Here is a 16,835-nt window from a genome sequence, read left to right as displayed (position 1 = left end):
TTCCCCTCCCACCCCCCCTCCACCCTCTGCCCACCGCACTGCCGGGCCAGGCAGCCGGCCATGCAGAAATGGGTTTGCCGAGTCCCAGCCCCAGCCCCACAGAGAGGGGCACAGAGGAGGCTGGGTCTGGGGCTGAGGAGGCAGCTCCGTAAGCAGCACGCCTGCAGAGTCTCGCCACAGGGGACTCAGAGAAATGGGCCACTGGCCGTGGAGCAACTCCCAAAGCATAGTTTAGAGGAGTGAAGCCTTTTTAGAAAGAGATTTTGATTCTATCTAACCTTTATTGATCACCTACTACGTGCCGAGCACTGTACTGGGTGCTGTGGGGAGGCTTGGAACCCAAAAGATCTTCGGGGTCTAATGTTTCCACATCGACGCTTTATCAGGAAAAAGGACACGGCACACGCTGGCCCCGCTCTTGCCTGCCAGTGACCTAGGACAAGTCACAGTCCGGACCTCAGTTTCCCGGGTCGTGAAGTACAGACGGGTGGCCGCACTGTGTGTGGGCCTCGTGATGAGAGCAGTGGTGTGCGCTGAGGAGCGGCAGGTGGGTTCCTCCCTTTTCTCCCTCTTTTTCATTTGCCTCACCCCGCGCCCCCCTCTGCTCCCAGTTTTCCTTTTCTTCCTCTTCCTCTATGATCACCATCATCACCAAACACAACAAATGTGTTCTTTTACCTACTCTCCACAGCCTATAAAGTAACATTATCATCCCCACTTTCTAGGTCAACAGCCCAGCTCTCACGGAAGCACAACCACTTGCCCAAAGTCACGACACGAAATTGGAAGTCCTCTCACTTGTGTCAGTGACACACCGAGGTCCAGAGCCGTCCCCCCCGGTGACGAACGGCCGAGCCGCTCAGAGGCCATCTCCGACTGCCGTCTGGAACTCGGCTGGCTGAAGCCAGCTGAAGCCAGCTGTCAGCGTTTCACTCTTGGTTTATGTGACACATAATTAGCCTTTTTTTAAGTCAGAAAATAAAAATGGGTTAATCGCCCCGTGACCCAGATGATCCCCATGAACTTTTAGAGACAAAAATGGAAGCTACACCTGGTAAAAAAGAAACTCCACGGTGTATTTTGTTGGCCGGTGAGTCTGTAGGTGTCTCCCATTGGTGGAAAGTTAAACTGTTTCGAGTTTATTTTGCTGTGACCCAAATCTTCTGAAATAAACATTCCTTTGAGAGAATGGCTGTAAGTAAGTATCCATACGGTAACCATCCACCTGGTGGTGGAGTTTCTAGGTCAAGGGCTTGTGCTTCTCTGATTTCCATANCGTGAAGTACAGACGGGTGGCCGCACTGTGTGTGGGCCTCGTGATGAGAGCAGTGGTGTGCGCTGAGGAGTGGCAGGTGGGTTCCTCCTTTTTCTCCCTCTTTTTCATTTGCCTCACCCCGCGCCCCCCTCTGCTCCCAGTTTTCCTTTTCTTCCTCTTCCTCTATGATCACCATCATCACCAAACACAACAAATGTGTTCTTTTACCTACTCTCCACAGCCTATAAAGTAACATTATCATCCCCACTTTCTAGGTCAACAGCCCAGCTCTCACGGAAGCACAACCACTTGCCCAAAGTCACGACACNCCTCCCCCCCCCCCCCCCGCCCCCTCGGTGACAAACGGCCGAGCCGCTCAGAGGCCATCTCTGACTGCCGTCTGGAACTCGGCTGGCTGAAGCCAGCTGAAGCCAGCTGTCAGCGTTTCACTCTTGGTTTATGTGACACGTAATTAGCCTTTTTTTAAGTCAGAAAATAAAAATGGGTTAATCGCCCCGTGACCCAGATGATCCCCATGAACTTTTAGAGACAAAAATGGAAGCTACACCTGGTAAAAAAGAAACTCCACGGTGTATTTTGTTGGCCGGTGAGTCTGTAGGTGTCTCCCATTGGTGGAAAGTTAAACTGTTTCGAGTTTATTTTGCTGTGACCCAAATCTTCTGAAATAAACATTCCTTTGAGAGAATGGCTGTAAGTAAGTATCCATACGGTAACCATCCACCTGGTGGTGGAGTTTCTAGGTCAAGGGCTTGTGCTTCTCTAATTTCCATAGAAATCACCAAATTTCCCTCCTGCAATGGAAATTCACGTTTTCTCCCCTCATTGCCATGGCTAAATATGAGCCTACTTAAATTCTGGCCCATCTGAGAGGTTAAAAAAGTGTTCTGTTTTGATTTGTGCCTCCTTGATGGGCACAAAGCTGAGCAGATTTGTGCACATTTATCGGCCATTTGTATTTCTTTTTCTTTTACCCTGTGTTTGTGCTCTGGACCCTTCATTCCACTGGATTCTTCACCCTTTTCTCATGGATGATAAGCTCCCGGTAAACCAGCAGCAACTGGCCCCTTTTCTCCTGTGTGCGTTGCAAATACCTTTCTTACGTCCTGCTGTTCGCCTCTGACTTTGTCAAGGGCATTTCTTGCCTGTCTCGCACAAGTCTGACATTTTTTTAGTCCTGTTTGTTAGTCTATTTGTTTATGGCCTCTGGGCAGCTGTGTGGCTTCAGTGGCGTCTCCTTTGTCAGCAGGTCGGAGGCATTGCTCTGGGTTGCTGGGTGACTCAGTGATTAGCCTCGGTCCCGTGTTGCCCCACCCCACCTCCATGTGGAGATGCTGCCCCCTCAGAAGATGAGCAATTCCAGTGGCTGCTTCCTCTTTCACAGCCAAGTTCAAGATGCGCCCCACTTTGCCTCTCCCCTGGCAGCAGCTCCTTTTAAGGAGCTCTGCATCTTATACGTTTCTTAATCCTCCGACTAAATTTATCGGCTCTTGCTTGCAGCCAAGACATCAGCTACATTACACTGTGGAGGCCCAAGCCCAATGTATCAGATGCATCCCGGGGGTGAGGAGTGATGGGCGCAGCCACACACCTCACATCCCCACCCCCCACCCCCCCCCACCCCGAGTCCTGAGGGCTGGGATCAAGCTGTCCCTGTCCCTCCAGCACTGGCATAGGAGTGCCACTGCCCTGCCTCGGGGACCCCATCTACCCTGAGCTGCCCCCACCGCCTCAGGGATTCCTCCGTTCATTCAGCAATGGTTCAGTGAGTGCTTCCTTGTGCCGCCACGGTCTGTGGGCGGGCAAACCTCTGAGATTCTCCGAAGGAGCACTGACAGGAGACAGAAGTGTGGGCCCCAGTCAAGCCGCAGGAGAGCCTGGGAGGAAGGAAAGCAAGTAAAGAGAGAGAAGGGGAGGGGGGCGCTGGATAAGGCACTGGAGGGCCACGATGCGGGACCTGGTGAGAACACGCATGGGGTGTTGGGGGGAATCCCAGCTCCTGAGCTTGTGGTAAAGGAAGACGGGAAGGCAGGGGGAGGCGAGGTCAGAGAGACGGTGGGTGGAACAGCCACAGCCCTGTTGGTGGGTCGGGGTGGGGGTGGGGGGAAGAACTGGATTTCCTTCCACATGTGATGGGGAGTCATGGAGGGTTGAGAACTGGGAGGAAAGGGATCTGATTTGCATTTCCCTCTGGGGCAGCCTACCAGACCTGCACCCTCCCCACTTCCACCCCACCCCCATGCCCAGGAGGCATGACGGGCAAGTCTGCACCAGCTCAGACCAGACAGGGATACACAGACACAAACCATCGCTCCTGTCCCATCGTGGAGATGTGCACCAGGCCTTCCCTGCTGTGGGCGCAAAGTCACCTGAAGTAAGGTCCACTCGGCCCAAACCCACAACCTCTGCCCTGCAGGGAGAAGCCCTTCATCTCACCTGGAGACTGGGGCCCAGGAAGCAGGCCCAGCTGTGACCCTTCATCCCAGCACCAGCCTGTCCCTGCTCAGCCTGGCCTCTAAGGACGAGATGGGAGTGGCAGAGGGTGACTGTCCTGTGCAGATGCAGCAGACTGGGGCTGGCCCACGGTGCTGAGGCTCCAGGGTGGAATGGCCAGCGCACCCAGAGCTGAGCCAAATGTGCAGCCCTGCACCAGCCTGTGAGCCTGGCAGCAGGAGCAAGTACAAGGCCCATGGCACACCTGGCGGGCAGCGTGGCCCAGACAAAGGCAGCTCCCTCCAGGCTCCCTCTCCAGTCACACGACAGTGAGACCAGCGGTCCCCTGGAGGGGGCAGCCGAGCCAGGAGTGTCAGGGCTGGCCACAGTTTGCTGACTTGACATCCAGCACACACACACACCCACAGGCTCTGCTCCACAGGAACAGGCTCCGTCACCCGTTTCTGCGGAGGGCGGCTCCCCAGGCCCAGGTATCGCCCCATCATCGCCACGCCCCAAATGCCACCACTCAATTCCACGTGGACCACCAAACTCTGCTCATATGCAGCCACAAGCAAACCGCGCTCAAATCTGACTTTCTCGGAACATACAGAGCATGGTATGTCCCTACACATGCCGCTCACAGGACACTGGAGGTAGAAATTTCACGCCAACCTGAGAAAACACAGCTTTGGGGAGAAACCGTCAAAGCTTCACGTGTGTAGGTCCAATGGCTGGAGTGTTGAAATGCCAAACGTGCAGCTTGGCGTTCAGTTCAAAACAAGCAGGACCATGCCACGTCCAGCTCCGCCAACCATGCTGTCTGACAAAGTCCGAGCATGGGGAGGACGACTTCAAAGAAGCGTGTTCCGGCCTGGCGGGCGTGGCATGAATGGATGTGTGGTGTTGGTTAATCTTGCTGTCTCTTGGTGCTCTAACCTTTACCTTTCTGATAATTTGAAATCGCCTAGAAATACTGACCATTCTCAGAGCTGAACAGCAACTAGGTCAGGCTGAGAACAATATCACCTTGGCCTTTCCCAAAATAACACCTCCTCTAAGACCCCAAAGGAGAAAGGGCCCATCATGTCCAGTGAATTCAGGGGAAATAACACTTCTTTCCCTGACCTGATTAAGCAATTGTAGGATAAGATGATATCAGCTGGTAGGGGGCCTGGAATACCCAAGGCAGCCCCCTTAAGTAAGTCCCGAGGCAAATCCCCTCTAGTGAAATAGCCCCTGAATGTCTAAAGTTGTTGGAATAACAGCCCCTCCTTTACCTTGAATAGGGATATATATCAATTAGAATTAGACAGGCAAAGAAACAGGAGAAGCTAGTTAGCTATTAAGCATGTAGAAAACAGTTACCAGGCAGACAGAGTTTATAGTACACAGAGAAATATTTTAGACAGAAAGATGGATAGCTAAGTTAGACATCACAAAGGCTTATGAGTTTCCTAACCTCTGCTCAGTCTAGCGTACCCTTTTGCCCCATGTTGAATTCTAAGACCTTTAATAAACAATAAGATATTCAAACGCTGTACATAGAGCTATTTCAAATTGTCTGATTAATGGTTCTCCTGGTCAAAATAACTTTTGTTTAATATAACTGAAACTATGGGAACTTTCATACTTTTCCTGGTTATCTTTGTATTGATTTTTTCTGCTTAACTGATCATGTTATACACCTGTAAATGTTAATCACTACCAAAAATAAAAATATAAAAACCTGCTTGTACTTGCAATAAACGGAACAGAGCTTCACTGTCCTTTGAGGCGTGTTGTCGTCCGTTACTCATCGCCGATGCCTTACCCACCTTTCAGGAATCCCTGGACCCTGCTGCGGCCGGACCACGGCAGGACCACACTGCTTTTAGTGCATTCTTTTTTTTTAAGATTTTATTTATTTATCTTTAGAGGGGAAGGGAAGGAGAGAAGGAGAGAAACATCAATGTGTGGTTGCCTCTCATGAGTCCCCTGCTGGGAACTGGCCCGCAACCCAGGCAGGTGCCCTGACTGGGAATCGAACCGCGATCCTGTGGTTCGTAGGCCTGCGCTCAATCCACTGAGCTACACCAGCCAGGACTTTTAGTGCATTCTTAGTCACTCTGCATAAATCTTCCCCGAACAAAAACGAGCTTCGCGAAAAGAGCACTGCTCTGCCATTTCTGCACTGTGCTTCACTCCTTTCCGTTTGTTACTGGGGCAACGGGCAAACAAGAGAGGAAAGCTCCCGGCCTTGAGTGACAGCTCAGCACTGCCGGCCCCTTTTAAATGTAATCAAAGGGAGGAGAAGCTGGAAGCTCAAACACCCCTTGACAGATGGGCCTGTTGTGTCACGGGAGGCGGGGGTCCTGTGGCAGGTCTGAACAGACTAGTTTCCTCCCCACATAAAACACTCCTTCTGATCATAAAGAAATCTGCTCGAAAGTAACTCCAGCAGATCACAGAACTGTGGCAGGAGGGCTGCCGAGTGACAAAGCACAACTTTGATGGAGACAAAAAAGAGAGAGAGTGAGCGTCTCTGAATTCAACTGCGTCTTTTGCTGTCATCTGTCAAAAACTAAATCCCCAGTGCCTCACCTCACCTTCACTAGCGAACTATCAACCTCTCACAACTTAGTATGAACGAGACTGCTTATGAGCAGATGGGCAGGCAGCCAGATGATCCCAGAGAGGAAAGAGGACAGAAAGGTCAAGGTGAAGACAGGACCAGGAATTCTGCCTGGCTCCATGGCACCTTTCTGAATGTCCACCATCTCTCGTCTCAGGCCACAGGGGTTCTCCAAGCACGCCACAGGGACCACGCATCACGTAAGATGTTCCAGCGGAAAAGGTTCCAGAATATAGAAGAAAGCATGTTATGGGCCTCTTTTTGCCCCCCTGGACAGAAGGCTTCTTCATGGGGGCTGCCGTGAAAGACTCTCATGTAACTGTTTTTTCCCTTTGTGTATTTCTCAAGCGTGCCTGGCCCTGGAATGCCCTGTATGTTGACCCTCTGAAACAGCATACTAAAACGGAAGTAATTCCATCTGATTCTTAGCTGAGTATCCAAGCAAGAGCTGCCAGCTGTTCCCACATACCAAAGTGGAATTCTAGGTTGTACGGGGATTTTTTAGAAACTTTATTTATTTATTTTTAGACAGAGGGAAAGGGAGGGAGAAAGATAGGGAGAGAAACATCAATGTGTGGTTGCCTCTCGTGCACACCCTCCTGGGGACCTGGCCCGTCGTAACCCAGGTGTGTGCCCCGACTGGGAATCTAACCAGCAACTCTTCAGTTCACAGTCCGGTGTTCAATCCCCTGAGCCACATCAGCCAGGGCTGGTTGTACATTTTTTTCTTAAAGGGCCGGACCGTGAATAGTTTAGGCTTCATGGGCCAAAGGGCATAAACCATTAGAAAAAAAAGAAAAGTTGGGTGGCTGGATTCGGGCTAGCGTTTGCCAGGCCCTGTATGAGACCCCTTATGCTGGTATTGCAGAACTAAGCGTTAAAAGCAGTTTCGTGGCTCTGGCCTCCCGTGCACTGGGGGCTATAAGAGGTTCAGGTCAGAGAGGCAGAGAGGTTGAGGGCCACATTTTCCTTCAGAAGGAGTTGCTGTCGGGCCATGCTCCCCAACCTCGAAGTGCCATTGTTGGGGCGCGATTTGGTGAAATACTGCAGGAAAACACTAATCTCCAGTGACATGCTGTTTCTGAGGATTCTCTGGGTTGGGTACTCCGGTTGTTCTTTTGCTCCCTGGGGCGTCCTTTGGGGTCACAGCTGGTATTTAGCCACCACTGGGAGCCCACAGTGCTGTCACACAAGTCTGGCATGTGGCTGGGGAGGGCTGGCCGGGCCTCTCTCCCCAAAAGGACCCTTGCCATTCAATGATGAGAACGCTGGGACTAGGTGGCCAGGTCCTAAGAAAGGCAAGGCGGTTCGCGGGGCAAGGTACCTGAGGTCGAGGCTCTGAGACTCGCTCAAGCGTAACTTTCCCCCACATTGTCAGTCAGAGCAAGTCACAGGGACATCACAGAGTCAAGGGGATGGAGAAAGAAACTGCACGTTTCACTGGGAGCCAGCTGCACAGGCGGGGGATGAAGTGTTGGCCTCTGTGTTTGGAGATAATCGAACACGACCTTTCCTCCCGCCCTAAAAGTTTATGATTGGCCAACAGGCTTGGCCCCACCAAGCCCGCCATCCAATCAGAGCAGCCACTCAAAGTCCAGCCTCTCCTCACCTGCCTCGGGCCCAGAGGCAGATGCGGTTCCTGGGGTGCATCTCAACTTGGTCTGGTGACTGAAGCACTAAAAGGATCCTTTATTTACACACCACGTCTAGCTGCACACACCCAGCACACAACGGGGAGATGGAGACGAGGTAACGCAGCACACCCTTTGATTAAGAAACAAGAACAGAGCAAGGAGAAGGCGCGTGGCAGTCCACGGACCGGAGCCGCCAGAGACCCGGCCGGGCGCCCGTCGCCTGCAGATTCAGTACTTTCATGGGTTCAAATTGCAAGTCTGGTGCAAACTCCCGTATCTATTTTCTACTGCGAAATAGATGTTAAGCCCGCCGTTCAGTGTGTTAAAACAACAACAGCTGTTTATTTGTTCATGATTCTGCAACTAGTCAAGGCTTGGTGAGAACGGCTTGTCTCTGCTCCGCGGGGTGTTGACTGAGCCGCTCCGGCTGGGGCTTGGGGATCCAGGAGGGTTTTGCTAACACGTCTGGCACCACACAGGGTGCCTGGAGCGGCTCGAGGCTGGTTGGGTTCTCTCTCTCCCCTTGTTTCCCATCTCCCTGCCTGGCAATCGTGTTTCTGTGGGTGGCGACTGGCTTTCTGCAGCTCTGTGCCAGTCAAAGCGAGTCCCCAAGTGGCCTGGACTCAGGTAGGGGAAAGAAACTTCACTTCTTTCTCTCCCCGCCCTCTTTTTTTTACATTGCTTTTTAGAGAGAGAAAGGGAGAGAGAGAGAAAGAGAAACATCAGTTGTTTGTCTCCTATCCGCACCCTGACTGGGGATCGAACCTATAACCTAAGTATGTGCCCTGACCAGGGATCGAACCCACAACCTTTCGGTCCATGGGACGACGCTCCCACCAACCGAGCCACACCAGTGAGGGTGAGACCTGTCTTCTTGAAGAGAGAAGATACAGAGACTTTATGACTGTCCTCCTTTCACTCTAGTCTGCTCTGTGGCCACAATATGCCACGTGGGAGGCACGCTCCCTCCCTCCCAAGAGTCTCGTCTTGTGTGGGCCTCAGGCTCAAGGACCAGGGTCTCGCGACATCAGTCACGTCCAGGAGCAGATGGGGTTGCTCAAGTTCAGCTCCTCCTGATTCAGAGACTTGTGGGCTGAAGTACCAGTTTTCTGCCCCCGCACACCCAGTACACAGATGAGACGGGGACTAGAAAACCACAATAGACAGGACACTGGCATTCAGAAAGGAGGGGAGGGAGACACGCATGGCAGGCTCTAGTCCGCAGCGAATCTGCCAATCTTCCCCTACTCAGCATCATTGGCGGGGTCGGGGGGTGGGGGTGGGTAATTCCCTAATCCATTGTCCCCTTGGCACACGGTCTGCCCTCTGGGCTCTGGGCTTTTCCAGAGGACTCTGCTACCCTCCACAGCAGAGTAGCTCCCTCAGTTTGCTTCCTGACCACGGGAAGCACAGGTCCCAGCGGCCTCTTTTCCATTTGAACTGCCTCTGTTTCTTTAAATCTAGGCTGCTAGTTCCTGGACCAATCACCTTCCTTCCTTCGAACACCACATACCCAGGGCTGAGAATGACCGTCTTGCTACATTAGCTTTATCTCATATATATTACATTTTCAATAAAAATGAATTGAACTCTGAGGACTTGGCAAGTCACTGGACTTTAATTAGAGTCATGATTTTCTCTCTGAAAAATGAGAAGCATGGGGTATTACAGTCATTTGCTGCACCCAGAGCTTATCTGAGTGGTACAGCTGTTGGCTGCCTTGCCCATATATCTTGGGGTGGCTCCCTGGTTTAAACCAGTTCCCTGTCCTGGAGAACAGCCCCTGTTATCCATGAGTGAGTGCCCAGGGGCCACACGGGTATTACGTGGCCTTACCCCTCAGGGCACATGGTGCAGGGACGGAGAATAAACGTCCCGGCTGCTCGCTGGTGTTTCTGGTTGTCCTCCCCTCCGGCCACCTCGGAGGGCTGCACCTCCAGAAGTTAGGTGGGGCCATGTGACTGGCTTTGGCCAATGCAATGTAACCGGAAGTAAGGTGTTTCCCTACTCTGGGAAAGAATGTAAGAGCGAATGTGGTATTCTCCATGCCCTGTGTATCCCCTGGTGCGCTGACCAGTGAGAGCCCATGTTCCCGATGGTAAAGAGAGGTGAGACCTCCCTCCACATGGGCCACCAACTTGCTGCAAGATCGGTTGCCCTGGAAGTTGTCTGAGCCCTCGGTGGCCCATGTGTCCTTTGGAGTGAGGGCCATCTGAAGTATGTTCAGATCGAACAAATACATGCTGAGGATAAACTATGCATGCGTTTCTGGGTTTGCACTTTGCGTACATTTCCCCTTGCTGTTCATTCATTCATGTATTATTCATTCATTCATTCACTGAAAGCAACATTGATGAAATGTCTACCACATGCCAAGTCCTGAGCTGGGTCCCAGGGACACAGCAATGCAAACGACATACTCGCCACCCTTGATGAGCTCACGACCTAACCGGGCAATGAACATGCAGTAACAACAACGACAGGAAATAAACAGTGGACAGCAGGAGAGCATTTTCTGCGTGGCAGGCGCTGTGCTGAGCAATGTACACACACTATCTAACTTGGTTCTGACAACCACCCTACGCACTAGTGTGTTAGTCAGCGCTTCCTTTATCTACTGCCGTGTGACAAGCGACACTGAACACAGGGCAATCATTGTAGTGTCTTTGTGTCAGATATGACCCCGCACCTCCCACCCAGGCCTGGGCTCTCTCCCTCCACCCCTGCTCTGCCCTTAGGCGTGGCCCACCCTCGTACCCACTGCCGGCCGGCTGTGACCCACGGGCCTGGTGTGAGATCCAGCTTTTCCACTTCCCTCTGACACGTTCTGACTTCTCCAGCCTGAGCCTCCCCAGGGGATGGTGGACACACAATGTAAATAAACTTAACCCTACTGGACCACACACTTTAAAATGACGAAAACAGTAGGCTTCAAAGAAAAGCCTTACAAAGTGAAATGGTGAATTTGATTTAATTGATTGCTAAGGGCCCCTCGATTCCGTGGGCCTATAAGGCCAAGGACACACAATTGACAGGCGGGGAAGAGAAAGGCTGGCCAGGGAGGCAGAGCGACAGAGTGATCCAGCCAAGGAGACGGGGCGGGGGAGGGCTGTGTTGGATCCCAGACGTCGTCCTTCTGTGCCTGGTGTTTATTCCCCCGATTCTCAGCTGCCGTCCCCGCCAAAGCTCAGCCCTAACCTCCACCTTCCTCTGCAGGTCGCTCTACACCCGGTGCTGGAGCCCGACGTGGACAGCGGGTGTTCAGAGTCAGCTTCTGAGATTTCACATTTCTTTTTTCAGTAGAATGTGACCCGGCATCGAGATGAAAGCAATACATATTTGATAAGAAAAAACAGTGATCCGATCGTGTTCTCAAACACATCGGCCGCGTCGCCCAGGGCTTCCACGCTCGGCGCCAAGAGCAGGCGCCCCCACCGGCGGAAGGGCTACCAAGACACGTCCCAGATCTGCTCAGCCTGGTTTTGATATCCAGTTTCCTGTTCCCCAAAGCACCCTCTCCTATCAGAATATGAGCCGCAATTTTGGGTCAGCCAGAGAGAGCCCGGCAGATACGAGGCTTGAACCCCAAGGGAAGATCCCGTTCCCATACGCTGATTACACACCAGCAGCTGCCCTCAAAGAGCAGATGAAGAAATGAATGTAGGCAGCATTCCAAGTACGATCCGACAATGTCTTCGAGAACACACACACAAACAAAAATAAAAACGTCAGTTGGATGTATTCTCCTCAGAGGCCCTCCTGGAGACAGGCTGGACGCCAGTGCCAGAGCCTCAAACTCCCAGCTGAAAGGATGGCTGGAGAACCGGGGAATAATTGGGACATTGTCGAGGTCAGTGCAGGTGCTAGGAGGAACATGAGGTCGGGGGAAGAAACCCAGGAGGGCTTCCAGTAAGTGGTGGCATCCAAGCTGAATCATCAAGAGGGGGTGGCCCAGCAGGAGTGAGAAGGTGACACCTCCAGAAGTGATAGCAGCCGTGTCCCTGAGTAGCAGTGGATTATCCGTGACTCCGCCCCACCCCCCTCTATTTTCTATTGTTTCTTTAAAGTGTATGTGTCACTTTTCATAAAATTGTTACAAGAAAGGGAAGGTGACCTTTTCAAAGGACTTGGCGAGTTTTCATGAGCATGTGATCCAATGCCCTTGTCGTCATGGGGATAGAGAGGCTTTCCCCTCTTGCGCCCCCTTCGTCAGCCTCCCCCCTTGCTGGTGTGGTAGTGTCCCAGGGCGGCCACGGCAAAGTGTGGCTGGCCGGGGGCTTGACCAGCAGAAATTTCCTTCCCACGGTCCTGGAGGCGGATGGCCAGCGCGAGGTATTGGCAGGTTGGTTCCTCCTGAGGCCTCTCTCCTTGGCTGGTAGACGGCCGTCTTCTCCCGTGTCCTCACACAGTCTCTTATCTGTGCGTGTCTGTGTCCTGACTATTGTTTTGTAAGGACACCAGTCACATCGGATCAGGGCCCACCCAAGAGACTGAGGTGAACTTGATCACCACCGTAAAGGTGCCACCTCCAAATACAGTGACGTCCTGGGCTCCCTGGCAGTTACGGCTTTCACAGATGGACTGGGCCGGGGAGTGGGGGGGCAGGAACACAATGTAGCCCACGGCACTGGGGGCAGGCAGATGGTGCTGGAGGCGCCCTTTGTCTCCCCCTTTGCCGCGGGAGAGCGCAGAACATCAGTACCGACCTGATTTGGACGCAAAGACGCTGAATGCTGGAGAAGACACATGTGGGCAGTTAGCGCTCTGGGGCCGCCTGGGGGAGGCGCCAGGCACGGGCATCCAGCGGCCAGGGAAGAGCACACTCGCCGGGGGTCCCCCCAAACCACGGAACCATCTCCTGCCCCCTGAGGGTGTATGTGCACACGCATGACACACACGTGCACACGGACATGTGCACACACCGCTTCCAGTGATGGTTCTCTTTGCTGGGGGACGTGCGTCCACCCAGTGATGGCTGAGCTAGAAGAGGCCCAGGAGGAGACGCCATTGCCTTTGTCACCGAGGACTGCCTTAGAGACCTGCACTGGACTCAGCAGGTGTTGTCGTCTGCTCCCGAGGTCAGCAGGCATCCGGGAGCCTGGAGCTCTCTGAGAGATTCTGCAGACCGGCCCCACTCTGCTTCTTCATGAGCAACCCGGGGGGGAGACTCCCAGAGACCACCGTTACCAATTTCTGTGGGGTCTTTCGATTTCCACAGCCATGACCTTGGGGTGCCCTGCTCCAGCCCACACAGGGACCCAACTCTTCTCTGGTTTCCTCTGAGTGCCAGGGAGATAGGGCAGGGTTTCCAGGGAAAGACATGAGCCCAAGTGGCCAAGAGCCACAGTCACCTCGGCTGCAACACTCCCCCCCGACTCTCCTCCCAGAGCCCCAGGCTCCTCCCACGTCTCACCCTCTCAGACCCACCCCCTCTCTGGAGCTGTGGCTCCTGACTTCCCCAGCAGGGACCATGAGTCCCTGTCCCCAGGCTGCCCTGGGAAAGCCAGGGGTGATTAGGGGCTGTAGCCCCTGCTTCTCTGCATTTCTATCCATAAAGGCACCCCGGGGTCCTCGCCCTCAGTGGCAGGACAAGGTCAAGACTGAAATCCACATGATGACAAGAACCTTGATCTGATCCATTTCTGTAGGAGTTGGTACCCTCCAACCCCTTCCTCAGATATGATGTTGCATAGTGCTCACCACAGCTTCCTCTTCAGCTCCATTTTACAGATGGAGAAACTGAGGCCCAGAGAGGGGAGGCCACTGTCTCAAGGTCACACAGCGGGTAAGCGGCAGAGCCAGAGTAGGGACTCATGTCCTCTTACCACCCTTAGGACTCTGTTGGTGGTGAGGGGTGGTAGGGAAAAAAGGCCACAGCCTGGAGATCTGCCTCTCAGGAGCAGGGCGGAGCTCCCTCAACACAGTTCAGGTGTCTCCCCGGCGGAGCTCAGTCAGGAACAGCATTAGATCCGGCAGCAGTGGCCCCGCCCACCAGGTCCCTGGACCAGAGGAGGTCTGTCTCCGTCTCGGTAGCAGCAGGTGGAAATAGTGTGAACTCATGAAATACCACCAGTCAAGCAAACAGCTGGATGCTCATCTCCTGGCACAGCCGCTAAGAGACTGCTGACTGGCGCACTATGGCCTGGCCCCCCACCTGCTGGGAGGCCAGTGTGGCCTGTGGGGATGGCACCGAACAGGGGTGCAGGCAGACAGACAGATCAGGCTCCGGTCCCTGTGTGCTGTGTGACCTGGGACAAGTGACTGGACTTCTCTGAACCTCAGTTTTTATGGCTGGGATCCACTTCAGCAACACATATGTGGAAGTGTCCAGCTCAAGGCCAGGCACAATATTTGGACCAGGGGACAGAAGAGGTCAATGTCTCCATGCTGTGTCATCCATCTATCCAGCCAGCAGCCTCATGGAGGTTCAGAATAAGGACCCGAGAGCTAGGGGGCAATGCCCCTGGGCACTTCTGCTACCTGGTCGAAGAGGCCTCATAAAGGACAGGCTGGGGTTGGGGCTGTCAGGTCCAGAAAGGCCACTTTGGCCCAGAGTGACTCATTCCTTAGAAGTTCAATGTCATCACACTCACCAAGGACTTAAGGCATGAACCTCCCTGGTGCCTGGCACACTTGAGCACCCCCAGAGACCCACTCAATAAACCATTCATGGTTTTGACCGCCTAAGATCCCTTACCTCTCAAGAGAGTCCCGGGACAGTCCACTCCCCAAGCACTTCCAAAGATGTTGACATTCTGCCCCGTCCAAACCAAGCTAGCCACAACCAATGAAACTCAGTTCTGGGACTTGACTAGGGTTCTAGGGCAGTGGGCCCCCTCTCCCCTAGGACCAGACCTGATTGTTTATAGCCCTGCAGGTAAGGGCCATCCTGTAACTTAAAGGGACAGCCAGGCTGAGAAAGTGGCCCCTTCGGCCCAAGGTATTGCTGAGAGTTAGAAACAGCATTCTGGATCAAGCCGTACCTGAACCTTCAGGGACTTGTCTGTTACACTTTGTCCTTTTGGGGGGTAGAACAGGAACAGGTGGTGGGAAATGTTTTTCTTCTTACTGAGGTATAACTGTCATACAGCATTATACTAGTTTCAGGGGTACAACATAGTGATTCAATACTTTAATATGCTGCAAAATGACCACCACAATAAGTCTGTCTAACATCCGTCACATGCATAGTTACAGAATTAACCCAGCCCAGCCAGGCTGTCGCTCGAAGTCAAAAGTCCTGCCTGATAAACCCACCCCTGGCATCAAGGCCTCCTGTGAAGTCGGATTCGTAACATGATGACTCTTGAATAGATTCAGAGCAAAAGGAACGGAATAATTTTCCAAGATGCTCTACTTGGGCATTAGGCTATCCCTACCCTACTTCAGGTGCTATGGGGTGGGGTGGGGAACACTTCAGAATTGGGAGCCTAAAGATTAAACCTCGATTCTCTCACTTACCAGCTGTGTGACTTTGGACAAGGCACTCACCCTCTCTGAGACTTTCCTCAAGCCTCTGAGGACTACAATGAGGATAACATGAAATAATTTGATACAGCACTAGGTACGTAGTAGGTCCTTAATAAACACACACCCTACAACATGGGGACATAGTGGGACAGAGAGGAAGGCCGTCCTGGTTTCAGAGAATTCACTCACGGTGGGCACTGACCCTGGTGCGTTTCTCCCATTGGCCTCATCCAGAAGCAAAGCTGCGGAGTAGAGAGAAGCTAGGGCTTTGGGCAGAGAGACCCGGGTTTAAGTCCTCCCCATGCTCTGCGACCTCGGACAAGTTGCCTAACCTCTCTGAGTCCTGTTTCCTTGTTATTAAAATGGGGACGGCAATGCCTACCTTGTAAGGAGGTTCAAGGGCAAAAGCATAACACGGTGCATGGCACACCTGACACGTTGTTCAACAAACAAGTGTGATGTTTTCCCAGGCCCTAGCCCTTCCCCTTGACTCTGCCACATTCCCACCCAGCCCTTGGCCTCCCCTGATGACCACCAAAGTTCTGTGCCCAGGCCCAGCCCCTCACTGGCAGCCCCACCAGAATGTCTTCCTGGCAGCCCAAACCCAGCACAATGTCCTGGCTTGTCTGCTACTCCCTGTGAGATGGGTCCATCACCTTGGCCTTGGTTTCTACATCATAACACGAGCAGGTTGTCGTTCATCACTTCAGAGGCCCTCCCAGCCCTGATGTCCTAGGGTTCTCAACTGCAACACAGCATCACCTCCACTTGGCCCCGCCCCCTCCTCAGACTCAGCGCCTTCCACAGCCGCACCTTCGCTCCCTCTGTGGACCCCAGCTTACAAACTTAGAGTTACCTTGGATTTGTCCATCACAGCCCCCAAGCCTAGGAGAGACTTCTCAGAAATGCTACCTGGGCTCCACATTCCTCCCGGTCTTCACCACCCTCGCCCAGACCCCAGCTCACCCAGGCTGCACACTCCTCCCCATCTTCACCACCCTCTCCCAGACCCCAGCTCACCCAGGCTGCACACTCCTCCCCGTCTTCACCACCCTCGCCCAGACCCCAGCTCACCCAGGCTCTACACGGGCTTCCCCTTCCAGGCTGCCTGCTGCTCTCCCCACCCCTGGAGCCAGCAGTCAATGAAGGGCTTGTGTAGCTTCCCTCCTTGTGTCCAGGTCAAGAATCGGACTTGACTGTTGACGATGTTAGCACCCTGGGGATTCTTTTTCAGGTTGGGGATGAAGAGAGGAACCGCTTGCGATGTTCATAATAAATATCCATGAAGTTCATTCATTCATTCATGCTTTTCAGAAGGCGCCCATTGGGTGGTCGCCTCCAGTGCAGGGCAGACCGCACCAGAGTTCCCTTTGTGAGTCTCATGAAAGCTGTGGGCCTTTGCCCCACAAAA

Source organism: Sturnira hondurensis, unplaced genomic scaffold (genome assembly GCF_014824575.4).
Source record: "Sturnira hondurensis isolate 20B ecotype Veracruz unplaced genomic scaffold, ASM1482457v3 Scaffold0017436, whole genome shotgun sequence".
NCBI classification, from domain to species: domain Eukaryota; kingdom Metazoa; phylum Chordata; class Mammalia; order Chiroptera; family Phyllostomidae; genus Sturnira; species Sturnira hondurensis.
This window is presented reverse-complemented; position numbering follows the sequence as displayed.